General features: G+C 33.8%; 1 pseudogene; it reads right to left on the minus strand.

Annotated features, from left to right (window-relative positions):
• Positions 1-695: 695 nt before the first annotated feature.
• On the minus strand, positions 696-9,050 carry LOC113781748 (annotated as a pseudogene).
• Positions 9,051-10,306: the final 1,256 nt, after the last annotated feature.

Raw genomic sequence — 10,306 nt, forward strand, 5'->3', positions numbered from 1 at the left:
ACTGGCTAAAAGAGCCACGGTTTCTCACTTTTACAAGTTCAAGGGCTTAAAGTCAGCAAAAAATAGATGAGGGGCTTAATTTTACCTAGACAAAGAGTTCAATGGCCAATTGAATAATTTGCCCTTATTTTTTAGTATAATTTTTACATAGACCACTAAATTTTATAGAACTCTATTTTATACCATTTGCTCCTCCCCTTTTGCTCCATGGTCCCAATTGTTTGCATCCATAAGAATGCAATGCTAACGTGCACTTTGATTGCGGTTTATAGTTTCATTAAAGAAGAGGAAGGTGCGACTGTTGAAAATTGCAATGATTTGAATTTCCAAACTTCCCACTTCCACATTGAGAATTTTCCAATCATATCAATTAAGAATTCTAATTTTGCAACTTCACTGCATAGGTCCATATCTATTTTGAAAATTTTTATTTTGGTCCAAGTCAATTACTTGATTTGCCTAGTAATTGGTTAACATATCTAAAATTCATATAACCTATCATGTATATGCACATAATAATAATAATTATTCTCCTTTGCATTCATATGTTTTCCCTATTTAATCTTACCTACACTTTTTTGTATTTATTTATTTTTCATAATTAATCTTACATTTTCAAATGTGGATGGTCTAAAGTAATAGCATTATGAAAATAAAAAAACTAGAACTGCAATGAAATCCCAAATATCTTCTTCATTTAATCCAAACTCTAGCAAATGACTAAATTCATATCAACTAGGCATGGTATCAATTAGGTACTAGTGTTGGTCTTTCCCACACTTATAGGACAGTACACAAATCCTTTATTACATAATACATGAATATATTAATTGTATTACAGAATCGTCAGGTCCGGGATGTGCTTAATTTTGTGCCATTCCTCTCCTCCCCTTTCACACCGTGGTACCAGTAGGTCGCATCCACCTATAGTCAAACTTTGGAGTGTCGTCATCATTTGAATGCTGGATGGAAGTGTTCCAAGCTTCGGACAATCCCACACTTGAAGGGAAGTGAGGTGGTCTCCAAACCAGTCTGGCAATGAAGTTAGATTGGGCAATCCATCCAGCTCCAGTTTTTGTAGTGCGGGGAAATATTTGACTTCCTCTAGCAGAGCTGTCGCGTGTGACCCCTCGATGCTTAGATGAGTCAAGGATTTGAGGGCTTTAGTCCCCATTGAGAGACTCGCCAAATTATTGCATCCGACCAAATGGAGTTCATGCAAAGAAGCAAGGCCTCGCAATCCTTCTTCTGGCAGAGAGTTTAGCTTGGGACATTCCCAAATATTGAACTTCTTCAAAGCCGTGAGGCTAGCCAAGCTTCTGGGTAAGGCTTGCAGATCATCTATAAACCAAAGATCCAGCGATTCAAGAAGACTAAGATTTTGTAGCATCTCATCTGGAAAATGACTCAATCCTTCAATGCTCTCAATTTTAAGGGAATTAAGACTAGTGAGATTGGAGATTGAAGCCCATGCCATGTTCGGGCAGTACTTGACGCATAACTCCTTCAGGGACGGCATACGTGGCAATGGCAATGTCAACGTTGGGCAATCAACAAAAGACAAGGATTGAAGTTGAGAGAATACTCCTGGAGTACCTTGGACTTCTCTTCCTAACATTCCTTTTAGGTTGGGCATGTTCTCTAAATCCAGCTGTTTCACCCCTGGAGTAGTAGCAGTACTCTCCTGGGCCCCAACTATGTACTCCGCCGCACTTTCCCGTACCAAAACTTTTGTTACACTTGAAATCCAAGATGGAAATGATGAACCTTTGAAGCCACGTATACTCAGATATTGAAGGCTGGGGCAGGGTTTCAAGGCTTCGAGCACTTCCTCATCATTGTACCGTTGAAGCGTTCTTTCGGAATCCCAATACAAATTCAACCAGTGGAGACTCTGTTTTTTAATTAAGCAAGATTCTTCTGCATCCTTTTTATCTTCAATCCTCTCAAGGTGCTTAATTAATAGCTCTCTTCTAAGCATATTTAAGTCTTTCAACTCACTTAGTCGGAAGCCTCTTTTGCCACCCAGGATGACCATACTCAACGTCCGTAGGCAAGTCAACTTCCCCATTCCACTTGGCATGTGAGTCAATTCCAAGCACCTTCGCAGACAAAGATGTCGAAGATTTCTGAGGAATCTCATGCCTTTGGGTAGACTTCGAAGTTCAGCACAATCATTTAGGTTTAAAATTTGTAAGTTCCACAAGTCACAAATTGAATTGGGTAGTTCAACAATTTCAGATCTTGAAAGATTTAGATGCCTCAAATGTTGCAGGTTGCTTACTGCAGGTGGCAACTCTGTAAACTTTTCTCTCCGCCACGGTGACCTTACAATGAGCGCCCTCAGGGAACCACATTTTGACAATAAAGAAGAAAACTGGTCAATGCCTGTGATTATAATAGGAAAAGCAACTGTTAGCTGATCATATGGCATATCCAACATCATGGTTCTGTTTGACTCTGTTCCACCGTGTTTAGCCTCCATTACGGATCGAGCCAGATCATGGACAAGGTCATGCATCTTAAAATTAGCGACACTGCCATAGCTAGAAATATATATCTCCACAGCTTGGAACAGTGATCTATTATGTAGTTCAGTCAGCACAGCATCACCAACATCTTCCACTTCCGTCGTTTCATTAGATGAAATCAATCCATTTGCCATCCACAAATGTATTACCTCTTCTTTTTCAATTACAGAGCCCTTGGGAAATACTGCACAATATGCAAAGCAACCTCTCAACTCTACTGGAAGATTAAGGTAGCTCAATCTCAACGCGGGCAAGATACCTGTTTCATCTTCAGGTAAGTTCCAAAGCTCACTGCATTTCACAGAGTTCCATTCCGCTTCCGACTTAAATTGTAGAAAGCCTCCGAGAGCCTTTGCAGCCAGCGGAACACCACCACATTTTTTCACAATCTCTTTTCCAATGGCTATAAGGTTAGGATATTTTTCTGCCTCGTGATGACGAAATGCCCATTGCTTGAACAGTGACCAACACTGATCGTCTGATAAACTCGATAGACTATGTGTCTCTAATGTGCGCATTATTTCAGCAACCTTCTCCATGCGAGTTGTCACGACAACTGAACTACCTCTTGATCCGCATTCCAGAACGGATTTCAGTTTCTCCCATTCCAGTGGATTCTCATTCCAGACATCATCCAGTACAATCAAGTATCTTTTCCCCTCAACAACTCTTGAAGCTTTCTTTGGAGAGTATTCAAGGCTAAGTCTCCTACAGACTCAATTAAGGCTTTTATAATCCTTTTCACATCGAAATCCTCTGAAACCCAAACCCAGAGTTTTGGCTCAAAATGCTTGGCTATGCGCTCATCGTTGAACACCAATTGGGCAAGTGTTGTCTTTCCAAGGCCTCCAACACCCATTATAGGGAGCACTGATACATTTTGATCGTCTCTATCTTTTTCTTTCGTCAAGATGCGTACGATCTTATCCTTTTCCTCGTCCCTTCCTAGGACTAGATCAGGTACATTTACCACGGACCCAGTCTCGCCGCTTGCATTGAAAGAGCTCCCACGCTTTTGATCACTCAATCCAAGCTTTATTCTCTCATCAGCAACTGCATCAAATTTTCCATTGATTTCCTTCATCCTTGCTCCAATCCTGTGCCGAAACCATATGTTTGATGTTGCTGGAACTGGAAGACAATCCAATACATTGCAACATATGTTGTTGCACTGCGGTTCTCTCGAGACTTCGGTTGCATAATCATCTAATATGTCATCGACTTCATAAGCAATAAGATTGAGCTTCTGCAGCCAAACTTGAATTGCCTTGTCAGTAAACTGCTTCTGCTCGGCATCTTCAATCACTGCTTTGGTTGCTGATAGCAAGCTTGAAAGGTTTTTTATCTCTTTTTCAATACCACAAAGCAATCTAAGCTCCTCCTGGATTATGGGAGAATTCAGAATTTTTACTAGACTTTCCAATAACGCTTCCATCAAGTGTGACCTGAAAATTACGAATAATGAAAGGGAAGTGGACTTTAATTAAGTTCCCAGGGGCAAGGAGAGGGATGTCAAAAAGAAAAGGACAATTTTTTTTTGTGTACAAGTAAATGTAGAAAAGCTCGATATCATCAAATGCAGAACAAAATGTTTTGAACCTTATGATAAAAAATAAAATAAAATATTAGACAGCCTGTTGTTATTTTGGAAAGCATTAGACAGCCATCGGTCACCTGGCATATTAATCCAAAAAAAAAAAAACAAATTCTTGCGGAACATAAAAAAATTCTGGTGAAAGATAAACTAAAATTAATCAAAATCTGAAGAGATAAGAAAATTCTATGGTCCTTTCAAGCGATCATTGCCACAATCTTTGTCCCTAAGAGATGATTAGTGATTCAAATTATGAACTTTTGAAAATATTACAAATTAAAGGTACAAAAACATTATTATTTCACCATCAAATGGTGAATTTAATTTGAGAATATGACCAAAAGGACTCTTAAAATCTGCCGGAAAGATAACCAAATACCTTCATCAAGTTTAAATAATTAAATATTTTACCCTTCTTATTTCTTTCATGAAATATAGCATTCAAAATAATTATGTACAAACGCGGGTCATGTACAAAGCACTTTTTGCAATGGAGACGGCCCATTATAAGTTTATAACGGACATAGTAGTAGTAGGTAAGGGGTCACTATTTGTTATTGAAGAAACAAAAGTAGGGTGATATTGCTTATGAGTTTCCTAAAAATTGCTTGAATTTCTTTTTTTTTTTAAATTCCTTGAGTTTTCTGGCCGTATAGTAGTACAATAATTGAACTTGTTGACTTAAAGAAAGTAGATCGAAATACTATGACTACAAGATACTTAAAGTAAAGGGTTAAAAACAAAAAAGTCCCTGTGGCATACCTAATACATAGAAAAGCTCTCGTGATTTCAAAACATACAAAACGATAACTCATGTTTTGAACTAAATTGTAAACTAACAAAATTCATTAAATTTAACGAAAATAACGGTTTCGACAGTTAAACTTACCAGATTCTGTTAAATTTACTGTTAAGTTTATCGGATTCCATTAAATTTTTCGTTAAGTTTAACGAAATCTATTAGTTCACAATTTAGTTCAAAATATGAGGTGTCATTTTGTATATTTTGAAACCATGGGGGCTTTTCTATATATTAGATATATCACAGGACGCGTTTTTGTTTTTAACCCTAAAATAAAATTTACTTTGAACCCTTAAATAGTAGATACATTCCACTCAATTTTTAAACTTTAATTTTAGAAGCTTTACCTCCTAAAGTTTAAGAGACATTCCACTCAATTTTTAAACTTTACTTTTAGAAGCTTTACCTCCTAAAGTTTAAAATACATTGCACTTTAGTTTTGGACATTTTACTTTCTAAAATATGAAATTCATCCTATGAAAGTATCAAAACTAATGAAATAGTAATTAATGAAAGTGATACTCAAATTTTAAGAATTAAAACTACTCCCTTTGTCCCAAAAATTGAGACGTTTTTCAGGAGCAGCACACAATAAAATAGTGGGCTGCAATTTTCATATTCTTCCACTCTTATCCATTGTTTGAACATGAAAATTAGCAAGCTAAAAACAAAAGGTCATGGGACTTTGTGAATGTGTGCATGCATTATTGTGGACCATATGCAATTGTTTATTATTAATTGGTGGAATCTTGTCATTATTAATGAAGAGCATGTTTGTTTGGATAGGAGTTTATTTGGATGATTTATTGGAGATAATTACTGTAGCACTTTTTGTGATGTGATGTATGTGAGAGAAAAAGGTGATTGGGAAGATAAAAAGGTGATTGAAATTTGTGAAGTAAATTTTTTTATTTCAAATCTTTCTAATCCAAACACAATTGGAGCAATTTATGACTTTTTTTATTGAATGTTGTATGACTTTTGCAACAATACTCTTATTTTGGGACAACAAAAAATTGAAAACATAGCATTAACAATGAAAAGGATGGAATAGATAAATTTCGTATTTTAGGGATAGAGTAGTGAGAGTGGGGTGGACTTTATATTAATAGGGGTAAAGTATTCAACACTAAATTTTAATGAATAAGGTGAGAGTGAGTCTATATCTTTTTTTTTTTTTTGGTCGACACAGGGGTGTCCATATTTGTTTGACGATAGACCAAGACTTTCTAGTTCCATATTTGTTTATAGTGGGTTTAATAACACTTTGGCACTCTGAACTAAGAGGGTAGTCACATCTACCCCTTTAATCTCAAAAATATATATTTTTCCCCCATGAAAATTAGTCAAAGTTAGAAATACAAAAAAAGTGTAATGACATTATTACCCTTTTATTCATGAACTTATCTATAACTAATAACCATTTCCTTTCATTGCTAAAAGATTTACATCTTCTCTGTCATATCAATTGTAGAAAAATATCAACTAAAAAGAGTTAAAAATAGTTAATATTTAGTTTATACTCTTGAAATTTTTTTCATTAGATTAATGTTCACTTTTGTATATGTTTTATTCAATTTATTAGACCTTAAGTCAAATAAAATGGATAAATAACACAATACTAAAAAGAAATACGATTGCCAAAATTTCAAAATTAGGGTACTACAAAACTCATTATTTTAAGGAACTTTTTATTATTTTAATTTATTTAAACTTTTACACTAATATTATTTCATTTATCAAATTAGTCAAATTAGTCCAATATTAGATTCTTAATCTAAATTTGCTAAAAATATCTAGTATGCCTTATTTTTAAACTTCAAGAAGGAAAATAGAGATTAAATCGATTTTATTTTTTAAAAAGAAAAGGCGATAATAGTAAACTATAAATATATAAACAAAAAATGAAAATAATATTAGCCCAATGTTCACATAAACGAAAATAATAAAAAACTAAACTTTTAAACAAAAAAGTTAGTATTACCTACTTAAAGTATGATAAATTGAACAATCCATACATAAAAGTAAATAAAATTTTAAGGATATAAAATAAATATAAACTTCTTTTTAGCTTTTATGATTATTTCGGTTGTAGAATCACCATAGATTTTGATGACTTTGTTATACTTCCAAAAGTAGTAGTGACTTTTCATGATTATTGAGGGTATTTTGGTAATAACAGAATTGAAATTTTAGTTTACAAATATACTTTTGCTTGAAAAACAATTTCCACAATTTTCTTGAAAATAAAATCTTGGATTGAAGGAAATTATTTGGCCTTAGATTTTTTTTACCATTTATTTTAGAAACTAAAGAAGAACACTAAGAATCTATAGCTTCCCTTCCTATATTAATTAGGCTAAATTCTTGGAACATCTTTCAAGAATTTCCTACTCTAGTATCTATTTAGTGGTATGCTACGTTGCTTCAATTATATACATTATATTCTTTTGAACTCTGCATCCAATCAGGAAGTTATCACTATGGCTTTCTTCTAGGGTTGCTTCCAACTTAATTTGAACTTATAGTAGGATTGTATCATTTCAGAATATCTAAAAAAACTTTGAAAGAAAATTAGGACTTATATTTGGAAAAAGAAAGAAAAGGAAAGCACGCAAAGGTGCGCAAAATGTTCAACCGTACACGTATTCTAAATCCCACAGCAAAATAATGTTTGTATTCCTAACTCTCCAAAATTCTATGCCTAACCCACTAATTAATTTTGGTTAGTCTGGTTTGTAGAGAAATCCTAACTGGTGCAATCAAATCACCACATTTTCTTTTGTTTATGTCCCTTCATTTATTCAGTGTGACTCCACAATTAATTTTTTTTTTGTCTTTTTTGAAGATCCGGTGGGGGGGGGGGTGCGGGGTTGGTGGGGTTAGCAAAAATATGAAATTAGAAAGCAAGCATGTCAACCAACAGTTTTCTACTCTAACCATTCCTTTCCAAAAGATAGATTATTCATCTATACATCCATAACGGACAAGAGGAATTTATTCAAAAACCTGCTTCGTATTTCTTTAAAAAAAACACACACAATAAAATTTGAGTGTCTAAAACAAATTAGCATACAAACTCTATAAATTACTATGGGTGGAACATAAAACTTGAAATCTCAAAAAAAAAAAAAAAACAGCATTACGTTGAAAGGAAAAGTGTAAAAAATATAGAAGCCAATAGTGCTTGATTTTTTTTCTTTGGAGCAAAACTGTGCAACTTTATATAGAAGATTAGCAAAATTGACAAAGCCTTAGTAATATTAGAAGGAAAAATTTAAGATTGAAAAAGTACATTTAACAAAAAGCAAGTAAAATAGAATATTTATGGCAGCGGTAGTAACAAGTATCTATGCCTTAAAAAAAAAAAGTATGTCTGCCTAAAGATTTCTCAGTGTTGAATAATTTTTTGCAGAGAGTAAAGTGGTTTTTACCCTATAATTAATGGTGATGCAAGAGATTATGGATCGATACATTTATGAATTTAAGCGACACATTGACCTGATCATCCAAAATTTATGAATAAAAGTCATAATAGATCCAGAGTTTAGAAGTTTAATTCATGATGCATTAATTAGTTGATATATAGATCGTATATATTGTCTTTTTCTATAATGTAAACGATTCATATTGCACTGTACTATTTTCAGTGATTTCTTATCGGTTTCAAGAAAATAATACTCCAAACGATTCATATGTACAAAAAAAATTACCCAAACTAATATGATATGCCAAGAATAACAGGAAGCTACTCGGCAACATATAAAAGTATATGCTAGCAGAAGAATAAATATAAAAAATACATGGAAGCCAGATATATATTTCAACCAAAAATGTCTATAATAATAATTAAAAAAAAAAAGCAATTCAGCACTTACTTTGGAGAGAATGAACACTCTGGCAAAAGCTGATCTGTTGGATCTGCAGAAATTTCCTTTATATGGTGAGGCTACGTTAAAAAAAAAAAAAGTTTAAGGAAATAAAAAAAATTCAGCACTTATTTGAGAGAGAGAGAGAGAGAGAGAGAGAGAAGAAAGAAACCTCTGGGAATAGCTGATCCGATGAATATGGGAAAATTCCTAGTATATCGTGAAGTTGCTTAACTGCTCAAAGTAAAGTTTAAGAAACAATAATATTCGGAGGAAGACGATAATTTGAACCAATGTAGAAACAATTAGTGTTTGCAAGGCTTTTTGGCAATGGAGATAGTAGTGAGTTTCCTAGCGCTGTAGTAGTACAATTATTGAATGTGGTGGACCTATAGATTACAAATTTTCCAAGCAATTGCATGATAAGCCCCTGGTCCTGAATTGATTGAGAAGGTTGAAACATTGGCCAATGGAACAGTAAATTATTGTCGTTTTTGTCCTTATAGTTGTCAACAAGAGTTGGCTCAAATAATAAGGTTTGAGTATTTTGTAGGAGTTTGTTTTCAAGCCCGCTAGTGTGTTTGGATTGTAAGTTATTTGAGATATTTTTACTGTAGCACTTTTTATAATGTAATGTATGTGAGATAAAAAGATAATTAGATAAATAAAAAGGTGTATTGGAAATTGTAACAGTGATATAAGCAAATATATTTGGGCAAATAACTTACAATCCAAACACAATGATTGTTTTCAAGCCCCATCCTTAATATCTTTTTCCTGGTAGGCTATTTGTAGTTACAACCATATCTCATGTGTTATGTAGAAAATAACAAACTATTTTTATCCTAATTTTTTTTACATTTATATACATATAAAGCCTCGACGATGTCAAAATAAGGATGGCAACGGGGCGGAGTTGGGGCGGGGGATCCCTTCCGGCAACAGTTGGTCCGTTAATCTGCAGAAATTCCCTTATATGGTGAGGCTATGTTCATAAAAAAGAAAAAAAAAAAAGCCTTGAACTTCAAGAAAAGTAAACAAATCTCAGCACTTTTTTTTCTTTTTTTTTATCGAGATGACAATTGTATAACCTATCTATCCTAGACTACTGGAGAGGGGGAGCCTAAAGCAGACGGGATCTTGTCCAATATTTTGTGTTCACTTTCCAATCCAATACAAAACTACGTAGTTCCACTTATTATATCTGCTGATGTGATACATAAAAATGAAAGGCTGTTTAGCTGCCTTATGCTTCTTCTTCTTTCTTCTTTTTTGGATTTCCTTTGTTTACACAACTTTGTTACAATTCCCAAAACTCTATTGCTACCGTTACAATTCCCAAAACCTATTGCTACCGTTTTCTGCATAGAAGACAAAAGAAGTTCTTCAACAAAACAATTTTTTTTCTTTCTGAAATAAGTGAAAGCAAACAATTTTGGGAACAAAAAGAAAGAAGAAGAAGCATAAGGCAACCAAACAACCTTTCTTTTTTATGTGTCACATCAACAGA

This window comes from Coffea eugenioides, chromosome 8 (genome assembly GCF_003713205.1).
Source record: "Coffea eugenioides isolate CCC68of chromosome 8, Ceug_1.0, whole genome shotgun sequence".
Classification (NCBI taxonomy): domain Eukaryota; kingdom Viridiplantae; phylum Streptophyta; class Magnoliopsida; order Gentianales; family Rubiaceae; genus Coffea; species Coffea eugenioides.